This window comes from Polistes dominula, unplaced genomic scaffold (genome assembly GCF_049000335.1).
Source record: "Polistes dominula isolate Pdom_NZ unplaced genomic scaffold, Pdom_raw_medaka contig_16, whole genome shotgun sequence".
NCBI classification, from domain to species: domain Eukaryota; kingdom Metazoa; phylum Arthropoda; class Insecta; order Hymenoptera; family Vespidae; genus Polistes; species Polistes dominula.
The window spans coordinates 2,415,630-2,440,309 of NW_028301040.1; the positions used below are offsets into that span (position 1 = coordinate 2,415,630).

Below are 24,680 nucleotides of genomic sequence, written 5' to 3' on the forward strand. Positions count from 1 at the left end.
AGAGATACTAATAAGTTGATTCTTCGAAACTTCTCAAGAGAGGACACCAAGATAAAGAAAAAGAGGAAAGAAGGGTTAGACTAAAGGCTGACTAAAAAGCCGGCACGGGACAGTCGAGATAGCGGGTTGAAAGAGCGTCTTTAGTGTCCGTTATCAGGTCTGATCCGATACAGTCACCAATAACTTGGGCTACCTACCGCAGAGTCCGTATTAAAGGTTATCCTTGTCGGAGCTACCGGTCGGGACCATTACGAACTTATTACTATGTACCTTCCCTCCGACGCTTATTGAAAGTTCGCGCTCGGCAATAGTTGTCCAATAAAAACTCCCGCTTTACGTTCGTCGTTGTAATGCCGGTGCACGAGACCGAGCACAGACCGACATGCATAACTTAATGCACTTTATCGGAAGCCTGTTTCTTTCCCTCTTTCTTTCTCTCTCTTTTTCTCTGTCTCTTTCTTTTCCTCTTCTGGACCACCTGTCGTTTCGATGACTTTCTAACAGATTTCTTCTAATATGGTTGTTCAATAATATAATATCAATGAGTATCAGTTAATAACTTTTTTCACGTATCTTATAAATTGCGTCTATTACATTTCGAATGATATTAAAAAAAAAAAAAAAAAAAAAACATTTATTTTATTATCAGACAAATCTGTAAAATTTTTGGAGCAAACGATTTTATTAGAAATTTATTATCCAATTAATTGATATTTAGAAGAAAGAAAGAAAAAAACAGTAGATATAGGTTTTATAAGACTATTTTTATTTATCTTGAAAAAACTTAGGTAGAGGATCTTCAAAGGTAGAATAATCATTTGATATTTATACTTGGAAATGCCGGTCTCATACCTTGGTTAATCAGGTATCTGCGAACTGCTAATTAGAATCTTTCGAAAATCTCTACTTCGAACGTAATGTCGCGTCGTCGTGTTAACATTGCCACGAATATCCTTCGTTATTTTGGTTATTCTACGTTGGATAACTGGCGAAAGTAGGCAATATTGTAATTAAAACATAGAGCAATCACGCGAAACGCTTCGTTTCCTTATGAGCGGTGCGCGATATATGCATTCCTACTTGACATTTCATTGCATCAAATAGCACTCGAACCACTCTAGGAATTCCACGAATGTCTACACCATCGGTCTCTGAACAGGTCGACACGCGTGATTTTCTACGAAGATCGCGGCGGCCTATCGTTATCGCCATTTTTTATCCTCGACCAACCTCTTGGCTCCTATCGACGGCTTTATCGTCTTTGTCTAATGATAGTTTTGATCTTCAACCGATCAGTAAATTCATCGCGGAACCTTCCCTTCAACGTTTTATCGCTTAGTGTACTTTTTATTGGCATTTATCTGGAAAACTTTTTTTTAATGGTAGATCGAACCTTTCCATTTGCGGATTGCGGGATTTAAAATATATATATATATTTTTTTTATAAGATTTGCTATACTGAAAGATTCAGGTCGATCATTGAAATAAAATAAATTGAAATAAAAATGAAACTCGCGCGACACCGTAGCACGGAAATTTTTTTTTCCTCGTCTAAATGAACAAGTTATGATTCATTACGAAGAGAGACCGAGGTTAGATCTAAAACCGCAATCCTCTCTTTCTACTCTTCTGTCTCTTTCTCTCACTTAGACGGAGGTCGCGATTCGATAAATATTGATCAGTTGGTAGATCGCGAGGCTACTGCAAAGCGACATCGACTTGACTTTTCTCGCATAACTCGAAGACCTTTCCACAACGTTAGTCGAGCGTGCTAGACTCGATAAGTTATTTTTTCTATTTTTTTTTCGTAGCTAACAGTATCGCGTTGCCCTCGTTGCAAGAACTATCGAGGACATGTCCGTTCCTTTTGAATGCAGCGAGGTCTCCTTATTACGGGAAGTTCTGAAAAGATCGTTTTACAGATGGATGATAGAAGAACGAGAGGTCACAAGTAGAAGTTCATACAATGCAAGAACAAATGGCCGAGATTATGAAACGTTCATGCGCATGTCTGGAATAACGATAATCGTTGAACGATTCTTTGTATAATATATTAAAACGTTATAGTTCAACCGGTGTGTTAAATTAAATTTATTGAACAAAAAAAAAATGATTCAATGAAACGGTTAATTATATCGATATACTAATTAATCGTCAACAACATGGGATTGATATAAATGTTTTGGAAATGTATTCGAAGAAATAGAGGGATAACATTTATAAAATGGCGTCGGTTGATCGAATGGAATGCGATCGAGAGAAAACAAAGCCCGCACGAAGAGTACCAACAACGACCAACGACGACGAAGACAACAGCAGCAGCAGCAGTAGCCCTTTTAGCGCGTGTCGCAAAGAATGGCGCTCCTAGACTAAAAACGGAACAGCGCCAAGGAATGCAACGTTGCAGCACACCTTGCTTGCTCTCGCGGAACACAAGAGAACTGTTTGCTGCAAGCTTGTGCGCGCGCGAGCACGCGGATCGAGAGAAGACGACATAGTCCGGCGGCCGTACGTGAGATATGGCATCGTCGTACCGATAATTGTCGCACATCCCAACAATGCCGAGACAATCTCACTCTTGTCGCGCGACTTTGCGTCCTCAAGGAATGACGTGTCACTTTTCTTCGTCGTTTGAAATACTGTCCTGATAATAATACTGTTCGATGACGGATCTTACAAAGCCTAAAATATCATTTTAAAGTTCATGTAGAAAATCATTGAAATTAGAACTCGATGTTAGCAACATATATATGTAATGAGTTTCTAATTGGTTTTGGATCTTTGATATAGGCTAGCTTTAGAAATAAAGATAAAGCTGCGTTTCTCTATAACAAAACAAGAAACAACATTTAAAGTCTTTATCTCAGCTTTTATTACTTTCTTTCAGATAAATCTATGTTTCTTTATGGAAGGTTTTCCTCACACTAACTCTTGTCCTACTCTTTTATATCCCTACCGATGTCACTAGCTGTGACATCTAATGTCATATATAATATAAATTCTAAACCAAAGAAAAACACTCTAAAACTGATACGGTTTTCTTTATATATTATATATAAAAGTTGAACAAATTTGGATAAAGTGAGACGGTTTAAAGAAAATTGATCATTCTTCTTGAAAGTTTTATAAGCATTACGAGGAATGCGAATGAAGATTGTATACTGTCTCTTCTTTGTCGCGATTATTTACTCATTGTCAAGTCGATGCCGATCGTTGTTTTCATTCGAAGTATGGTCCACGAGGAATACGAAATAGCAGAGAAGATCGGTTTGCGCGGAAGACGCTTGGCTACTTCTGCGATTAATGGCGTCTGCTTGGCGATCGTAAATAACAATAAACCAGTTCAGTGGAAGCCGCGCGCGTCTTCTATCTCAACTTCGTCGCGTGGCTTCCGCGATTCTGAGAAACATTCGAGGCTGTTTCACCTCGTCAACGCGTGTGACGAGCGGCGATTAATTTTCACGGACACAAATCACGAGAGTCGATACGATCTCGAGCTGAAGGATCGGCTGAGAACCGAGAACTCTTGAAGAAAAGTAGAAGAAGGGATGTTCGAGGCTAGACTGCGACCATTGGCGTCGCATGCCTTCCCAAAATCTACATCTTTATTTTACTTCAAAGTACAAAGTAACATTGTTAAGTAAATTATCCACAATAAAATGTATTTTTGTTACTCATTTTAGGATACATTTTTAAATCGTATAAAATCATGAAGAAACATCGTGACGAACTAATGAGGTTATCTTCAATTTTAATCCCAACAAGGAGAAGTAACGATTATTCGATATTCGAAGTGCTGCGCTCATGGGGACGGAAATAGGACTGGAAAAAGAAAAGGAGGATAAAAAAAGAAAAATAGAGAGAGAAAGAGAAGGAAAGATAGGCGCCTGGCTTTGACGAACGTAGAGTGGCGTAGCGTTCGTTCTTCGAGAAGTTACGCGTCCCGATGGAAACTGGCTCTTTCTCTTGAAGGAAAACCTTATTCAATTCAATTCTAATGTGTCGGTAGTACCGGAGGCGAATAGCATTGCATTCGAGATTGCGGCTACCTTTCCATCCGTCCGTCGATCCACCAGGAGGAGAGCCGGTACGGCGGTAAACCATTCGCCGTTGGTTTCACAATCGTCCAAATGATGAGAGTATTCTCACCACGTTTCCGCGACAACGGGTATTACGGATCTTCAAAGGAACGGTCCGACATCGGTGTACCGAGTCTGCCATCGTTAATATAAATTACACCCACCATGCCTGTTGTCTCTGGTACTCGTACATACACAAACACATACTAGCACACTCACATAGTACCTATATCTATGCTTTTGTAAGCGCATGTATAGGTTGGAGCTAAACGTTTTGCTCGTCAAAGGATGAAGGAAGACAGGAGGATAGCGAAACATCGAAGACTCTGACACGCCTCAACGTATTAGCAAGGAGATATACTAAGGAATGTCTATAATTTTACGAGCGTCTTTAATATGCGCTTAGCTTCTGCCGCCATCGCGTTTCCAAGAGCTTCGTCGTTGTCGGTAGCTTCGAGATGGAAGCTTCCACTCGTTGGAAAGAACGTATTCACCTTGGTATGCCTCTTTCTACGACATTTTCTACTTAACCTTTGAACCTGCTCATTCGACCGAGTCAGGTGCATTCCACCTGCCGACTTGATCGCCTACAAAAAGCTCCGATCATTTAATTGTCCAATTCATCTTCTCTTTTTTCCTTCATATTACAAACCAATCTAAGATGAGTAAATGAAAGAACTGGTGCATGTTCCTTCCTTTCGTCTAATTCAATGCAATTGTTAATGTAATGCAAGGTGTAACGTTATATCATATTTTATGACAGGCTAATCTAAACATGAAAGAATAGCATGGCACAAGCAAAAAGTACAACGCATACGCGAGTTCACATATTATAAGCAGTTATAATATACGGTTCTAAATTATTCATATGTTTTCTTACTCCCATATAAATATATATATATGTATTACTATAGTATCTTAATTATTTTTTCGCATCTTTATCATTAATTACAACGGATCGAAAGTTGGTACAATAATCAAGATTCGTAATTACCAGAGAAAGGGAATTAATGCGATTACGACTGGGTCGGCCATACTTCGTCGATTACACACTTAAATGGGAACTCGGGAAGTCGCATAGGCTAGTAAAAAGCGCGGCCCTTCACCTGTCACTTAAAACGAGTCGAGTCGCTTTCGCGTTCCATACTTGTTCTGCACCTTGTGAGTAATAATAAATATTCCTTCCTTCCGAGTGAGGACAGTGGATCGTGAAATCAGAAAATTCACCTGGACGACCCGGCGATGGGACTGATCCTTGGCACCTGCGGACCCCGACTTCTTCCAAAATCGTTTGTATATTTCTTCAATAATATCTTTTCACAATTTCTTTATTTAAACAAACATAACTCTATTATCAAAAATTTATTTCAATTAATAAACGTTAAATATTAAATATCAATTATAAGTGTGCATGTTATACGAGATAACGTTTTGCGTAAATTAATCATCAAAGTAAATAAACAGGATTGTTTAAAAATAAAAAAGTATTCGTTGTAGAGAAGAAAGTCTTAGGTTGCTGGCATGGTTCAGTTGATCGAGAGACGAGAGTAACGGAGACAACACTGGCAGCAGCCAATGACTCAAAGCTCCACTCGGAGACTGTCGATTCGTCACTGTCAGCTGGTGCAATGTCACGAGCGCCCGAGATGGAGGCGGACGATTATGAGAGTGAAAAATGATCCGCGAAAAGCTCTGGCATTCCTTTCATTTATTCCTTCCAGAGAGGTAACGTTCTCGCGGTGGGTTCTTGTCTTCTCGAATCTACGATGCTTCGGGAAACAAAGGATTGAGGAGGTAGTAGCAACCTTTTTTATACGAAGCCTATCCTCGAGACGAACATTTACTTTTGTGAGATATGCAAATCAACGTATCAAGATAAAATCAAAGATCTTCTATCATTTTCTTGTTTTTCTATTTATAATAAATTGAATTCATCTTCGTTAGCTACCGTGTTTCACGCGCCTAAGATGTTACATTGTTACGTGGTATTAGTTGTAATTGCAATTACGATATCGAATTAAAAGAATAATGAGGAGAAAACAAGCATATAAGTTTTATCTCGACGTAAAGTGGCAATTAACGAACTTCTTCTGAAAGATATCATTTTTGTAGCGATCATTGTGAGTCGATAAATTGATGGAATTTACGGAACCGACGGCGCGTAACTCAAAACACGAAAACATTTAATTATCCGGTGTCATAGCTACCAATCATTCTTTTTTATTTACTTACCGATCGCAAATAGTAAGCGGGTTATTAATCAAGCTTCAAACGACGAGTAGCGCGCATAAACCGGTCACTTTCGTTTTATTAATGCGACATTCATGTCAAACTCTTCTGATGACGCTCTTATATTACTGGCCGTTCTTCATTGTTAATTAACACCTTAATTAACACAAAGAATCGTGACGTGCTGATCGATCCGACCTAACCTTTATTTCTCTTTCTCTTTCTTTCTTTCTTTCTTTCCTTCTTTCCTTCTTGCATCTGAGGTCATTCGATTTATAGACGCCAAAGAGGAGTATCATTTCCAAAAGGTAAACTTTGTGTATGAAAGCTGACATCATTCTTCTTTAACGATCGTAATTAAAAAAACGAACGATGGCTCAATTATCGTTAATGCGGTCGCTTGTATATTTATATATCTATATATATATATATATACACCCAACTCGATCATGACACATAAAAACCTTACGATAGCAAAATAGGAAAAAGAAGTAACCGAAAAAAAGGAAAAGAAAAGAAAAGAAAAGAAAAAGATTTCTAATTAATTCGCAGTTCATTCGTTAAGATCCGGAAGTGCGACCCTATTTGTGAACTCTCTGTATAATTGTCTTAGTTCGAACCGTTTCCTTAGCTAATTGAAATTCTTATCCAAGTAGTCCTTACCTTCGCGCCATCGAGAGAAAGAGACCCGAGACTAGGAGTTCGCTAATTAATCGATAATTAACCCGTCGAAGACCGCACACGTATGTATTTAACTTGTTTCATACCTGAATGGTTGTTAATTGCGAATTTGGAAATATTCGAGAAAAGCGTATAAAATTCTATTCAATCTTCTTTTTATGTTAATGAAAAAAAAGGATTATAATATGTCAAATAAAATCACAACTATATTACGATAACTAAGTCAGGATGTGACAACAGCTGCGGTGTCCGAGCGGTTAAGGAGATGGACTTGAAATCCATTGGGTTCTACCCGCACAGGTTCGAATCCTGTCCGCAGCGAAATTTTTTTTTCTTAAAAATCACATGTTTTAATAAAACTATTTACCTCGTATATAGTTTGTAATTAAATGAAATTTTTTTAAGCGAATTGTTATTAATTATTAAGCTACTAGCAACACCGAGGCATAATTTTCTACCTGTTACTCACAAGTCATGCCATATCTTATCTCTCCGATAAGAGTCGGCGAGTATCAAAGAGACTCCGGAAAAGTACAGGAATGGTAAACCGTGTTATAACTAAAATAAGATCATTTTTTGAACGAGAACGATTGAAATAAAATAAAACATAGATAATAATATGTTCACTGTGGAAACGTAATATTTGATGGTCATGGGAATAAATATATTTATTTTTATTCGTTGTTTTTAATTAATTCTCAAACAACAATGGTTAGAACTATGAGTAGGCGATAGTACAAAGACAATGCACTTGATAAAAGACAACGGTGGCGTCGTCGGCACTGTCAGAGATCATTTCATAAAAATTCTTTTAGCCAACGTCGTTTCTGCCCTCTCGCATTTCTTTCCTGCCGTTTCTCGCTCTCTTTCTTTCTCTCTGTAGTTTTTTTCTCTTGCTCCACCCACAAGTCTCTCTTTTCCGCATCCATTTCTGGCGTCTAGACGCGTAATTGATGAAACAAAGGGGGCAACAATTACGAGTCACAATTACGGCAGCCAGCTAGCTTCAGTCGCCCTCCCCCGCTCAACTCCACTCTGCTCCTGACCCGTATACGAAAGCGAACATGGCGGCTGCTGTATGCTATACTCCACGCTCAACTCGAGTCGGACTTTTTGATGAAATTATTTCCACGAGGAGAAGCATAAAGCAGCCAGAAAGAAGAAGTTTGCGAGATTGGTAGCAACACTATGCCGGAAGTGTTGCAAGATTTGTTCTTACTGGTAATGATACTCTATAACCTTTCTTCTTTAGATTATTTTTCTCCTCTGACACGTTTCTAAGAAAAAGGAATACTAGTAATATAATCTTCCAGTGAGAGAACAACCTAATATACCTTCATCATGTACGTCTTCTAAGTAATTATTTGAACATCGAGAAGCAACTGTGCCGGTATGTTATTCACGCCTCCGTGACCACATAAATCTTGAATACACTTGATACGGTATAGTACTTGTATCCTTTTAAACGCTCGCAAATCCGTGTTTGTTGAGTAAAAAAAAATTTCCGCAAACATATGGGGATACAGTGAAAAACTTTACTTCAACTACGATGAGTAAGTCCAGCGAGTCGAGAAAATCTGCTCGTAACGCGAACCAACTTATGCGCTTTTGCATAAGTTATCAACGCGTATACACAGACTTTTGCATAAACGCTGAGAGATCAAAATTACGATCGGCCATACGTCTCCATCTTTTTCTGCTTTCAAACGCGCTCGTAAAGATGCCAAGAAGGGGCGGAAGGCCACGCCAGGTGCAGCTGCCCATTGTATCGCCGTCGACGAATGTGCAATGACGATGATCAGGCAAGAGTAGAAAGACGATGAACAAGAAGAAAAGGATAAAAAAAAAGATAAAGAAGCAACGATGCAAATCGACGTGCAAATAAGCTGAAGCCCTTTAGTTTAATCGTTCTCGCGGTAACAGCATGAAAAGGATTAAGAAAGGTTTACTACCATCATTATAATTTCATGCGTAGTACTCAAGCTAAGAGAAACCTTGTTTTTTTCTGTATGAAGAAGTAATGAAATAATTAAATCATGATAGCGTTAGTAGTGTTGTCAACTTTTTTTAGAGTGTCCACCATCCTTCATTTATTTTTTGTCACGTCATCAAATCTTTATCGCAGTAAATTTATTCAGTCAACGATAAAAGTAAAAAATTACGAGTCCTATCATGCACCCCAAGAAGTTACACCTTTTTTATACGCACAAGAAATAAAAAGTATTCCATTGTCGTTTTATATTGATCCGACATTAAGAATAAGTTCCTCTCACTTCTTAAATTGAAGTAGAGAGGCAAATTGAATCTTTGTTGAAGAGATGGAAGGAGGAGGATCGTTACTCTAAGGAAGATTCTAAACGTTTTTACCGCAATCTTTGCGTTGGCAAGTTAGCCCCCCCGTCAACAGAGAGGCTTTTCATCGCCTGAATATCGAAGAATTTGTCGCTCGGCTTGCTTTCAGCCGAGCGAGAATACATCAAAGGATTCCATCCATCCCATACCATCTTCTTCTCTTTCTCCTTTCTTCGCTTCGTCTTCGACGCCACCCTCCAACGTAATAATCATTTATTATCCCGGACGAGTAATAACGAGTACGCCTTGATATTATGAAGTTGCGGAAATTAGGGCTTTGTTTAAAAATTAGCTCAACACAGCCCTCCTCTACTACTCTTTCCTTTCTCATCATAAACTTTGCCTTATCGACTATTCAAACTTTCAAGAAGTTTACGTAAAAAACTTCAGCCCGCTAATAATGTACCCTAATCATATTCTAGAAAACACCAGTAACATTTTATTTTCATACAATATCAATATATTTTTAAGATTATATGATTAATAAATCTATTCATCCTAATCCCAAATTGATAAATAAATGGAATCACTATCTACCAGGTTAATTTTCCTGAAAAAAAAAAATAAAAAAAGAAACAACAGAAGGTTTAAGTGATGGTGGTCAGGCATAAATCGGAGAAAGTAAAATTCGTGAAGGAATCGTTCGGCACATTCCTCACGGACATTGGGGAAGACGAGAGAAAGAGAGAGAAAGAAGAAGGTTTAATCGTCGGTGGGGCAAAGTCTCGTGCCAAGTCGTCCCTTTTCGATGCAAAGAGAACTCGCGTTTGCAAAACTCGTCAATGAAATAACTGTGAGCTCTGACTGCGAGACGCGCGAAATTGATGGAACTATGCACGATCCGCGAATTCTTCGAGAGTTTGGACGGCACGGACCGGTCGCCTTCGAAGTAAAGAGAGTAAGAGGAGAAGAAGAAGGAAAACGAGATATGAAGACAGAAAGAGAGAGAGAGAGAGAGAGAGAGAGAGGAGAGCAGTATCCGTCGTACGATTCACGCTGCTTGAAAGCGAGAACGAGAACGAGCGACGAGTCACGACGAGGGAATCGGTCTTATTAATGAGGAGACATTCTCAACGGGTTTCGGATCTTTGCTTGCCACGAGATATGCGATCCACGCTGCGTGTACGCGAAAACCACGAAGAATTCGCCGATATGCGAGAAAGAGAGAGAGAGGAGAGCGTATCAACGCCGAGAGTGCCGCTCGTGCGACTCAATGAAAAACAGATGGCGAGCCAGCAGCAATAAGAGGGAAAAAGAGAGAGGGAGAGAGAGATGGAGATGGAAAGGAGAGACTCAGAGTGCACTTTTTCACGGCTCCCTTTGATCATCGCAAACGTGTCTCGTGGACTTTCCTGTCGATCATCGGAGTTTCTCCTTTTTTTTTGTAAGGTTCTTTTTTATCAGTTTTCTCGTCAATGATCTGAAATTATAACTTTAATCCGAGTCAGGACCCATATCTTTATGACCGGATTATAGAACAATGTTTATTAGTTCTTATTTATCTGATGAATGTACATCATAATAATTTCTCAAGTATTATTATTCTAATATCATAGATGTACGGTGTACAAACTGGTTATGGATTTATGGATTAGACTAAAGTGTACTCTATATTAGTTCACTTTGTGCTGAGATTAGATCGAATTAAGTCTAGGTGCTAGGTTGCTTAGATTAGTTGTAGGGTTGATCCCAAGACGTCGAATATTCTTGATTTCATAGTTTCCCTTTGACTCCTACCTAATTTCTCACGGCACTTATGCATGAACACGATACGTGGTATTCATTAAGCTACTACCTTCGGTTCAAATCTGAAGATCGTGAGAGTTAATCATCCCTTGGGATATCGAAGTTTGCGAGAGTTTTATCTCAGGTTAACGACGTTGTAGAAATTCCATAGACAGCTGCGGGTAGTAGAAACATTTACGATTTGTGCAATTGATCGATAGTGATCGGCACGATCGCAATGTCCTTTGGGAAAAATTGATCGCTAGCTATGTTAGACTTGTTACGCTTCGATGAATCGTTGATTTTTTTTTTTCAACGAGCAAGAGACACTTGCTTGATCTGCCGAACAAGATGGAAAAACTTTGGGGAGAGCACGTAACGTTACAAGTTAACATACCATATTCGAAAGTCTCACGAATAAGCAAGAAGAAAAGACAAAGGGTTGTTGTTGTTCGTCCTGCTTTCGAAAAGAGACCTGCTGTGCGAAGATTGTAGGATAAGGGGATATAAATGGATCCCGCTAAAGTCTCAGGGCAAATATAGACCAGCGTGTTAGCAAAAGGTACTGGGACCTTAAATGGGACCGAATGGCACCGGTATGGAAATGCGATCGGCTTTTAAACGTCGAACCGTGGTCAGCTATGTTAATTCCATACGTGTTACTCGAGGTGTAACTTCTGTTTATCTCCAAATCTACCCAATGTACCTTAACGAACATTTAGGACCACCTACGTTTTACCGATCTTCCAACTAACTAAATTACTTTTTTTTTCTTCTTTACTTGTCACGCTTTTCAATAAGAGGTATCTATGCTCGCGTGTACTTTACTGATTAAAATCTTTAATATTTGATTATTACGACGAGTTCACTCTCTGTTTTCTGATGTTTCTTCCTTGGCTCGTGATCCTGGTATACGAAAAGAGATATCATTTTGCAGTCAATGAATCATTCCGACAGTACGTGGACCACGATTTCTGGTATTCAAAGGAGGCGTTAAGTGATTAAACGCGTGCTTGTCATCGGTGACATTAACATATTATGAGGCCAGTAGCCGAGGGTTAATGACTCGTATCTTGACTGTTCTCGCCGCAAAAAAAAAATGTTATGCCTATGTACGTAGATTCATGTGACTGTTTCTTTAACTCGTCGTTTTTCCTAACGCATAGTTAATTATAAGAAAAATATTTTATAAATAAAACATGATTTTTAGCGTTTATTTCTACTTTAATTGTTGGTACAAATAGGAAGGTTATTGTTATTTAATTAAATTATTTAATCAAATATGTTTAGTTCATAAAATTATAAAATAAATAAAATAAAAATAATCATTAGTTTAACGATAACAAATTATTCTCTTCGGTATTAGGAATTCTATATGCCGTGTGCTAGTTTTTGTCAAGCGTCTAACTTTCGAACCGGACGTGTGACTTTCCGTAAGCTACGAACTAAGTCAGAAGTCATTACTTAAACGCGTTGTTACATTGCTCTCCAAGTACGATCGAATCGTCGGAAGATAGTATGTTTCACTGAAGAAAACCGAGTAGAGACTCATCGTTTTCACGATTCAAGCTCGTAAATTCTTGCCGAGTGACTTGAGAGCAAGTAGTTACCAGCACCGTTCGTTATTCGCCGATATTTCGGCTTGAAAGTTAATTAACGAAGTCTCTCTCTCTCTCTCTCTCTCTCTTTCTGTCTTTCCTTCTACTTAGGTAAGTTATTTCATCTTTTTAATCAAAAGTTAGTAACTTCTTAGCCGAGAGTAAGGTGACTTCGTTATTTCCGTTTGGTATGAATTACGATAACGATATCGTAAGAGACACACTTCGAATAACATTAAGTATTTATTTAAAGGTACGAACCAATTGATAGTAAAATAAGGAATCAAACGTTAATACCGACTTGTAACTACTCCCTCTCTCTCTTTAGCAAGGTACTTAAATGTATTTGCTATGAACGACTGGAGAAACGTGACATTTGCCATGCTAAAGCGAGAAATCTAATATAAAAAGAAGTTGGTAGTAGTGTCCGGCAACAGTAGCTTAGCCGATCGCAAAAGCAAACCACTCTCGTTATGGCTTGGTATCATAGTAAAGAGAGTCGAAGACCTCTTCGTCGTCATAAAATACTGCTTTACTATCGTAAAGCACTCGGCACGTAGTTACACCAGCTTACAAATGACTCTCTTAATGTTCCCCGCACGGTGTATATATTTTACACAAGGACTCTTCACTATACGCCATAACTTATACTTTCTGCCTGGTGCTTCCGTAGGCGTGCAAGAAAAAGAAGAATCGTGGTGGATCCGTTTTCCATCTTAACTCGATGTCTGTTACGTTACCGCGATGATCTTTCTTCGTGAATCGGTACAAACCTCGACGATTAAGTGTCGCATCCATTCGAACGACATTACAAATCCATTTAGTTATTTGTAACAATATTACGAATAATTATTTAAACACGTTACCATTTAAATTCCATGCATGTTATTTCTATATGAAATAGTTTAAAAAAAAAAAAATCATTGATTATGTAACAGACATTTCTTTATATAAATAGTGAAAATAAATATTTATTAATTATAAATATTAATTGATTTTAATGAACGGGTATCTTTGTTCATAATTATGAATAATTATAATATCCGTTTTATAATTAAAATCAAATACCAATCTCCTTTTTCTATTTAAACAGCAAACCGCAATAATAATTATTCGACTTTGATCGACTATAGTATACATTTCTTCATATCGTACTTGAAACAAGCAAAAAACGATTTCCAGAAGTCCGATTCTTGGTAAGACTGGCTTGTACGTCTTTTCAGATTCTTGTTGATTCACGGATGAAGATAATTCGATTCTACGTTGAAATCCGGGAACGAGCGGGGAGAATCAGTCAACCGGGCCACTGACTTTCTCGCATATAAATATAGAGACGTCTTCTTCGTCGTCTTCTTCGTCGCCGTCGTCAAGAAGCTACTTCTCTCAGTCGACTAAAGAATCCGCGATGCATTGTGCTTTTAAAACGGAAACTAAAACCACGTGATACCAAAGTACTTTTTGTTTCTCCCCTTCCTCCACTGTCATTAGCGGTATCTTTCTATTCTTCTTACCACCTACAAAGCTTTTCAACCCTACACCCTTTTCTTTGTTACGATAAGAGAAATATTTTGGTTTGTGGGACTTAAAAATGGTGAGCTGGTTAATGATTAAGCTAATGTGGATGACGACCGAAGAATGGATACAATGAAAATGGTGGTTTTAGTAGACTACTTAAAACAGCAGATTAGCGTCAACAAAGCTTATTGCCAGAACAAAAAAACAAAAGAAAAAGAAAACCAAAACGAAAAAAACAAGACGACAGTAGGGTTATAATATACCTATGTCTCTTTGTTGGCTTTAGTTCTTCATGACATTCTCTAGACAAAAAGCGTACACATTGTATCGCCAAGGAGTAATGCTAGTTCACAACAGAATAATATCCGTCCCTTTAAATACCACCGCAACATTCCTACTGATGTTGGTCGATGCCGTTAATTACCGTCGCCGATACCCGTGCACTTTAATTTCAATCAATTAGTTCCGAATAAATCAATTAGAGAAGGTCGGATAATTGCAAACTGCGCGGATGGCAAAAGGCAACCGCAAACCAGGATTTCCTTGTTTTTCTCGTTCTAATGTAAGAGTTATTACAATCGATTCTAGTCTCTTGATGATGGATTTTTCATTTTTCTTCGAACAATCACATTACATAGAAGAATCCTTAATCATTCTTATTAATGAGTTTTACGAATCTTTCGAATTAATTTCTAATTTACATTGACCTATCCCCTTTTTTTTGAGAAAAGTTACGTGTAGTTTTAATCGGAGTCTATCGATTAAGTTTATCTAAGAATTTTAGAAATATCAAAAGAACCTATTAATCGGATCACGATAGCTCATATAAGTCTAATTCTTCTTCTGTTACCCTCGTAAAGGCCAAAACGCTATTGGCTAAGAGCCAGACCGGTAGCCCTGAAGGTTTATTATAGTTTTGTTATGACAGAAAAGCGTTTCGGTAAATTAATGTCGAAACAAATGTATCTGGTTTTAAGGGGGCCGGCGGTTGTACCTCTAATTGAATTGGTAAACATCATAAGTTAACCGGTAAGTAGTCACGTCAACGTAAATCACTTTTGGAAGATGAGCTGTCAACGTTAGCGACGACGAGAAAGAAGATAAGAGGGACACTCTTGCGGGTCTTTGCACTCCGGGATACAATATCATTGATACAAAAAACAAACAAAACAAATTTTAATAGAACTGTTTAAAACCAAGGAAGAATCTAATTTTGTCGGAAGTCACCAACGATGTCAATATCAGCCAATGTATATTACTTTAAACAATCGTAAATATCAATAAAGTATATTCGAGTATTAAAAATATCTTAAATACTTGTTAATTGATCATAAAAACCCATATTTTAATCTAAAAGTACGGAATATAAGTTCTACTTACCATCATCCTCGAAATGTACCGTTAGACTGAAATGTAGTCCTCTATACAAGTTCTTTTATTCAATATTATTTATATTACTTTCTGAAGGTTGTATGTATATATGTACGATAAAAATAATATTCGAAAATTTATATATGAAAAACAATATACAAACTTTTATAGAAGACAATAAAAAAGTCTAACGGTAGATTTTCAGATTGATGATACATCGAACTTATTATCAATGATTTTCGACTACAAAATACGTTTCTTTCGATTAATTAACAATTATTTTAAATATATCGAATATTATCAAAGTATTTTACATTATCTCGTAATAACTATTGATCGACGTATTTCATAATACACACACATATATAAACTAACTTTTCATAATCTCAATCAACTGTTGATCGATTATGAGTTTTATCACATTCAGTATCTCTCTCTTTCTGTCTCAATCTTTTCATTTAATTTCAAAAAATTTTATCGTTAAAAATTTATCGAAAGTTTGAGCTTACAGTCGTTAGTAAAAAGAAAAAAATGTATAACAAAAAAAGCAAAAGAGAGAGTGTCATTGTTTCCAATAAATTAAATCGAAATTCTGTGTAATGTGTTTCGAGACCACGGCTAACACACAGTGCGTTGACATTTTTATTAGACGAAAGAGTTAAGACGTGGTTAAGATGCATGTTGATAATAGATTATCCCAGCGCTTTTAGATTCTTAGGGAAGAATAATATCTTGGAAACGTTAACGTCTTTTCTCATTCTTACCACCGGCGAAGAAAATCTTATTTTCTAACGAATCGAACGAAAGGGAAGTATACATAAATTCTAAAAACAAAAAAAAAAAGAATATAATCGCATCCCGTATATAAATCTTGTAGGAAATGAACGAAACAAATGTTAATGTTTTATAGGAAATTATTAGAAGTAGGATAGGAAATAGTATATGGTTTCAAAGATATTACGAATTCTCAAGTAGACCAAGACTATAACCACGCGACTATAATTTTCACGAGAGCGACTAGGTACACGTACGGATTACTCTTTGAATAAAATTTCTCCTTCTTTTTCTTCTTCTTCTTCTTCTTCTTCTTCCTTAACATGTAACGAGAAGAGAACGGTCGATGCACGTGCGCGCAGGGTGCATCATGACTACTAACGAAAAAGAAAGAAGAAGAAAATAAAAGAATGAACGAGAGATCGAGAGAGAAAAGGAAAGAGACTCCGATAGAAATATATTTTTGCCAAGCCAAATGGGTTTCTTCGGAAAGTCCGGGAGAACACGAGGGCGGCAGCTGGTTGGCGATGCGACAAATCATACCTGCTGGACAGCGTACACGTTGCATCGCCAGCAACTACGTAGCAGTGAGCACTCGTATGCAACGAGACGATGAGCACATGTGAAGAGATACTATGTAGATAGATAAAGAGAAAGAGAAAAAGAAAAAGAGCAAGAAACTATACGTTGGAAGCAAAATTTCACTAGGGTTACCAACAACTACGAGGGATGTTCCAACGATTAGAGAAGTAATTGGAAAATTATATTTAGTTGGAATAGATAACAATAATCGATTCTCCTCTTACGTTATCCACCCTAAACGCTAACATAAGCTTACGATAAGACTAAGATTGCGATGAGATTAAAGCAGAAAGAAAGAGAGAGAAAGTAAAAAGGTTTAAACAGTTGGTATTTCAGTAATGGTACCTTATCTTTGACTACCGCGCAAGTCTCTAACCACGAATCGGGATTTGCTGATACTTCGGCGTTTATTAATTCGCTATTTAACATTTACTCCGACCACCGATGATACATACCTCCTTCCCTATTCCAACTTTATATTCCTATCGATAGAAGGGATGAGGAATTAGTGGCGTTCAATTCTTGTTTCTACTCGCGCTAATCGAGCCTGGAAAACGTCGCGCGTGATCAAGGAAAGCAACGCGATCGTAAATAACTGCTGGCTGCGGAGAGTGCATCAAGCTGCGATTAACTGGTTTTTCTTCCTCCCTTTTCCTCTCTCTTCCTTCACTGATCTCTGTACAACCAACCACTCTCTTACAGCGACCACTCTCTTTCTTTCTGGAAGAAGCCGCGCACCGGGTCTTGTTGATCTATGGAGTGCACCCTTCGATGCCGACTTTTATCGTTTCGAGATGCACTTCGCTAGCTTATTAAGCGTCCACGAGTTGTACCTCGTGCCCGAGGTAAAAGAAATCCATGTTACTTCAGAAAGAAAAAACCAGTATCCTCACATACAATACAATCGTTTTTAAATTAAATATATTTAAAACCTATCCTATCCATTTCTTGACACGGACTAAATTGTTTCTCATCTTTTTAGACGTTTCTTATCGTATTGGACAATATTTTAGCAATATATATATATACATATATTGAGGAAAAGGGAAAAGAAAGAGAAAGAGAAAATAAATTAATGCACCCTCGTTGCACGTTCAAATTGATAAATTTTAATGTTCCTCTTTACGAGCTCCTTACGAGCTTCTTACGACTCCGACCCATTCCGAATCCTTGATTTCTGTTTTTTCTTTTTTTCCTTATTCTCGTAATTTGCAATACTGAGACCAACGACGGTTGACACGTGTTGAACGTAGTACTATTTGGACTGGTCAGAAGGAACTCGCTAAGGCAGAAACTGGTCCGGTCAGACAGCTGACGTATCAAAGAGATACCGACACGCTAGTGTCGTTCCTCTGTACGACCACAGAGATCACCATATGAGATACCTGACGAATAATTTCTAATTAATTGTCCCCCCAACTTTCCCCCACCTCTATCAAAGACACGATACCTGAGCAAGTCCATGAACGGGTTCGATGCAATGCACGTTTTTCCGTTTTACTAAAGGATGGTTTTCTTTTGTCAACATCTATCAACATCTATCCATCAACATTGGTTTCGATCACCACCATCATCGTCATTATCATCATCATCATCAGTCTTTGTAATTTCGTAAAAAAGAATTTTCATTATCTATATATAGAAAATGACAATAAATCTTATACTAATATCTAAATTACTTTTAAGACGTGATTTTCTTTTTCACGATCATCATTATACAAAGAGACAGTTAAACATATTCGATAGGAAAAATCAAAACCATGGCAAGGTGTCATATAAGACTCGAGATAACCCGTTGATATAATACGCTTAATAAATCTTGGTGTGTGTGTGTACGCGCTTGCGTGTGGATTGATACGAGTGCCATAGAAAAGTGGATCGCGTGTGAATTTATGGAGAATGTAAGAGAGGATGTTGTAGTCGTTCTCTTCAAGCAACTCAGCTCGTTTATCGGCTGTGAGAAGAGGAATTCCAAAGGAATTCCTAAGAAGAATCGACCGTTTTGTGTTGTGCTATTTGTAATCGAATAAAGTGATACGGAGATAGGTAGGTGGGTAGATAGGTAGATGTTCTCGAGAAAAATGATCGTTTTTAAAAAATACCAAGAAGCTAGACAAGTTCTATTCTTTATATATTAAGTCGTTCAGAAAATTATTTCATTTTCCTTTATGAAAATAAAAGACAATTTTCTTATATGTTCACCTTTGAGATTAAACTTAGACTTTTCGAATGATCATGAAATTTTGAATTCAATAAATTTCATCTCTCAGCGATCTCACGAGTTGTTATTCACCGGTTTGCATTAATTAATGTCTTTATTGTGTCATTATCAACTTTAACTGACTTTCCAGGACGTGATATATCTTCAACATCAAAATTGCCGGATCGAAATTTTGCAAAACCAGTTTTGATACTGGCGTTCTGTCATCATATATCTTCTTCATGCATATCGGATAATTTTGTTCTTGCTTAAACAACATTTTTTCTTTTTCGGTAAAATATATATAAAAAAAAAAGTAAAATATGCCGAAAAAGTTGCTTTTCACTTTCCATATTTAAAAGAGTACCAATCAAAACATACTGCGTAGAATCAATCGAACTTTTTTACAAACAAGCCTTGCTATATCAGCTGTTAAGATATACTATAATGATAATGTAGCATAAGTGTAAAGATGGCTGTGAAAAAATACAATTAAATCCATTATTGAGAAAAAACAAAGTAACTTTCCGAATCACCTAATAAAATATGTCATATATCGCATATGAAAGGTGAATCTTTTTTTTAATTGCAACTTGATCAAATATTTTCAACGCGAGAGTCTTACGAAATAGAATGAACGTACGTAGTCGTTCGAGAAATAATTATCGCGAAGGCCGATCGATCGATCTAACGAACGAACGTACGAATGAACGATCGATTGATCAACGTGTGATTCATGATAGGAATGATCCTCTTAAAGTAAATGAATCTATCTCTTACTCGGTGAAGTAAGATTTCCTCGAGGTAGAGAGATCGATTCAAAAACAATGACGAGAAATGGCCTCGCACGAGAATTCTACGAGCATCGTTCCGGAAATGAAGTTAGATCGAATCTATATTAAAGGAAGACAAAGGAGGATACTATATGAGTTTCGCAAAAAAATTATTCCATAAGGTAGTGCGTGTCCCCTAAGAGCGTGAGAGTCCTTCAACGTTTTCCAGCTAACCCCGTAAACTTTTATAAACCAATACTATGAAATTAATCTTGATAATAATATACATATATTCATAATGCAAAATTAAAATATAGAATAATTTATTGTTTGCAGGAAAGTAGTAGACCAATAAAAAGTATATTTTCTAGAAAAGAAACACGTTCAACAAGACCTTGTTCTCGAGGTAATACAATTCATCATTGAAGTTAAAGTGCGCGATGTGTGAGGTAACTGAGAAGAAAAACGATTAAAGAAAAAGGAAAGAAAATAACAAAAATAATAAAGAAGAAAAATAAAACTAAATAAAACGGAAAAAGAAAACTGCTAACGATAATCGAAGAAAGAGAATGAGGGATAGGGATGGTGAACGGACCACTGGAGAACGCTTGGAATTGCAAATCGCGAGAGTCCAGATGGACTGGTGCGGTTGTCCAAGGGTGAAATTCCTACGGACAGTGAGCGAGTCAACGAGCGGGCCAACTAACCAGCCAATGGAATAATATTTGGGTTACGCGAGCTGCCGTGAAACAGAGAAAGAGAGAAAGAGACAAACGGACGAAGGAATGACGAAGAAAAGGAAGGAAGAAGAGAAGAAGCAAGAAGAAAAGAAGGAAGTGTAAAGAGAAAGGAATAGTGGGGGCTTGTGCAGTAGCCTCTTTATGCCTTTTAACTGTCCACCCTGACAAGCCGCGAATGCGTTCTCTTTCTCTTCAGCTATCATTGAATTGCAGATTCGAACGAACAGATGGACACGTCCGCCGACGAACTTGCTGTACTTACGATCGACAAAAACTCTCGGGATCTTGGAAATCTGCCGGGTACTCGAATCGTCCCCTCAGAACTGTTAAACCAATCGACTTCTTTTCCTTTTACTGTTTTCAGACGTCTTCTTTCCTTTTTTAGAGACTATGTTGGTAGAATGTTCTGGATAAAAAAGAAACAGTACAAGCATTTCGTCAACGAATTTTAAACTGTAATCGTCATTTCTAATTGCAGTATTTAACATTCTATTGGATGATATTCATCATTTTGTTAAATTAATTCTGAATAATTTCTTAATTATCCTATTATTAGTAAGATTAAGATCGTAGATGATAATGGTATTTAAAAGAGAGTAATTAATTTTTGTTCTTATTGAGGAAAGAAAATACTTAAAAATTCGTAATTAGATTGACAGGACCCATGTTCTGAAATACAATTCTAATTCATCTTGCTGCAAACGATATTTATTTTCTTTTTATAATAAATTATTCAGTACAACAATAATTATTTATTTCACTGTTAACACGAGAAATCTTATAAAATACTTTTCGTTTGTATTATCTTTCTTATATCTTAATATATCATTTTCTATGAATTACAGAAGACTATCATGAAAATTCATTCAGAACATTGTTAATATTTAACGTCTCGTAGAAGCAACGTGTCTGTCGCGTGGGATCTTGAAAGGTTGAACTTAGAATGGAATTTTTACTCGCAATCTGGCCTACATTCCAAGCGTCTGGTCTTCCTGGCTCGCGTGGCCGCTAATCTGCTTTTCTCAGACGCGTTTCGTGCGAATTAGAAGACAGCTCGAGCAAAGAGTATATGTTGAAATATGCCTGACGTTGGAATCAGGAAGAAACGAATCTCGGTCTGTGATCTATGTGATAACTTTGACGACTAATCGTTTACACAAAGGAAAACAATACCATAATGTTTGGAAACATTTACAAAGAGAAATATCTAAGAAATTCAGTTAAATTCATTCTCATGAAATTCTCTCATCGAGAACGATATTGTTATTAATTTTTACCCTCCCCCTCCCCCTCAACAAAAAAAAAATAAAAATAAAAGAAAGATATTAATGATATGATGTTGCGACGAATCGATTTCCCGTTCTCGAGAATAGTCCGTCTCTGGTATAATTTGACGATGGGCGTGGTCCCTGTGACAAAGTGCAACCCGTCAGACGTGATCTATCGCGCAACACGTGTTCCACATCTTTCGAAATTCTTCGGGAACACTTTTACGCGACACTCGCGACGTGCGCGCGCCATCCGAAAAAAGGCTTGTTCTTCTTCTCTTCATCGCTAGAGGGATATATTTCCGCATGCATACGTTGTTGTCACAGGGAATTCCCCCGTTCGTACATCATTATTAAAATCTCTAACTTAAGAAGGGACGATAACGAGTCTCAATAAATCAAAGTACATTTTTAAATTAAATTACGATCTTTGTTCTAATCTCGTTATGAAACAAAATTGTTTATAATTGAACATTCGATTAGATATTTCTGTATATTCAATAACCGCGTAACGTTTGTTAAAAAAATAACTGAGACTTTTGTATGAGATTGATCAAAAAAAAAAAAAAAAAAAAAAAAATAAAAGCTGGCGATCGCAGGTCGAAGAGAAAGAGAGGAGCCAACAGCACGCTAAGGGGAAGTAGTTTATCGTTTTACCTCGGCGTGTCTCGTTAGTGACTCAGCTCAGATGGAAAAAGCGAGCAATAAGAGAGAATCAACGAAACGTCGCGAAATCACAACGGGTGAAGCGGGCAACCAGCCTTACCGGTTTCCCCGAAAAAATTAATACGCGACCCGGGCCGATCGACGCTCTTTCTCTCTCTTTCGAATTTCTCCTTTCGCCGCTAGAATCGAAGAAGAGAAGAGAAGAGAAGAGAAGAGAAGAGAACTCTCTCAGCTTGCCGAGAGTTGAGTGGTACCAGCAGTCGATGGACACACAATCCGTTTGTTTCCTTTCCGATGGCCACCGTAAAAAGTGATCCGACTCGTCGACGGAATAAAACCTGATTCGACTTCGAGGACCGAAGCAGTGTTCCCCGTTCGGTTCGAAACCTTCTCTAAGAATTTCGTGAAGTAAAACGGTATAACGCGTGACTCTAATCAACGCTAAGATAAAAGAAACCTTTTGTCTAAAAATTTGCTGATCTTTCTTTACTTTGTTTATTTAATTGTTATTTTTATATTTTATATTTATACTTGCGAAGAAAAAAAAATAATAATAGAAATTATATCAAGCTGAAAGAAAAAAGCGTTCAATTTTTACAGAAAATGATTCCACAATTAGCGGTAGGGCCGAGTCGACGACAATGGAGTCAACCGGTTCGGTTTTACGACAATTCTATGACCGCTCGAACTTCGATCGTAATTAATTTGTTTTTCCCTCTTTTAGCGGTGCTTGGGCGCGCGCGAGAGATATGAAAATGCCATGGAGAGACGTTCGCGTGACTGAGCGTAATGTGCAAGGAGCTGAGGGAAGCCGAGAGACCGGAGTTGCACGAGGTTATCGGTGTGCTTTGAGTCCCGTGAAACGTCCGCGCGCTCGCCCATATACACAGACATACACATACACATACACACACACGTATATATACCTGAGAAAGAGAAAGAAAGAGAGATGTTTTATACGTGAGCGAAATACACGCGGTTCTGAAAACGGGAAAAGGAGAAACGGAGATACAAAAAGTGTTTAACCAAGACAAGGAAGCAGGAGGAGGATGGTGAAACAGACAATTATAAAATGTATGGCGCTAAGAGAAGTAAAAAAGAAAAAAGGGTTAGAAACGAGGAAGGCTGTGAGGGACGAGAGGATTCATCACGGTTCGCTACTTCAGGAAAATGTTCATCGTCTGGTCAAAGGGTTAAGTTCAAGGCGCGGGTTTCTTTACCTCTTCTCCTTTTTCTTCTTCTTCTTTATCTTTCTTTTTTCTATTTTATCCTGCTCCTCCCCCTGCTCCTCCTTCTCCACCTCTTCTCTTTCTCTCATCACGTAAATTTGTGATATGTAACCTATCGTCGAGGTCTGCTGAGTTCTACCATACTCGACTGAAGATCGTTTGCGTTTTTCATACCGATTTTTTTTCTTTTATTATATTAAATATATGATCTATAACGTACCTATGTGAACTAACTCGTTTGAATTGTGACCTTTTGAACTGGTTGCTAATTAGGGTTTAATTAAATCAGAAAGAACACTTGCTAAGTTGATAGTTCGATACTTGTTCAATAACTTTCTTACAAAATGTAATACATATAACAATTGTATTGTACCATAAATTATATAATACGAAACATCTTAAATTATAGTATTACTAAAAAGGATAAAACACTAAACAAAAAGTCAACTATCACGTTAAAAAGGAAAACATTCTATAATAAATCTAACGTTGTTGACAAAAAAAAAAAAAAAAAAAGAAAAAAAGAAATAAAAAGCAAACGGTAAATCACGACGAATGAAGATTTCCGATCATTGACAGTGGATCATTGATGGAAATGAAATAAGAAACCGATGCTCGGTACTACCGGATTTCAATCATTTTTGTTGTTGTTGCTGTTGTTGTTCCGGTTGTATAATCTCCCCACCTTCCCCTCCCACACACACACACAAATCCCTCTTTTCGCTATTTCTCTCTTGAAGCATATAGGTATCTCGCGGGAAGAATGTCTCGCGGTGGTCCGAGAAACTAGTCCGTGTGGAAATTTATTCCGTTGAAGCGAGAACAACAAATTACACTCGGTAGTCGATCTCTCCTAATACGACCGGCTGGTATGTTCGTGCTACTCAAGAGAGATCGG

The 24,680-nt window shown here is 37.5% G+C and overlaps 1 protein-coding gene and 1 non-coding gene across 3 annotated transcripts in view; one reads left to right on the forward strand and one right to left on the reverse strand.

Annotated features, from left to right (window-relative positions):
• Positions 1-24,680, reverse strand: part of vg (transcription factor vestigial) — a 59,906-nt gene that overhangs the window by 22,028 nt on the left and 13,198 nt on the right. The gene's annotated exons all lie outside the window — the stretch shown is intronic.
• On the forward strand, positions 7,229-7,310 carry TRNAS-UGA (transfer RNA serine (anticodon UGA)). Its single transcript has one exon. It is a non-coding gene; the product is annotated as a tRNA-Ser (tRNA).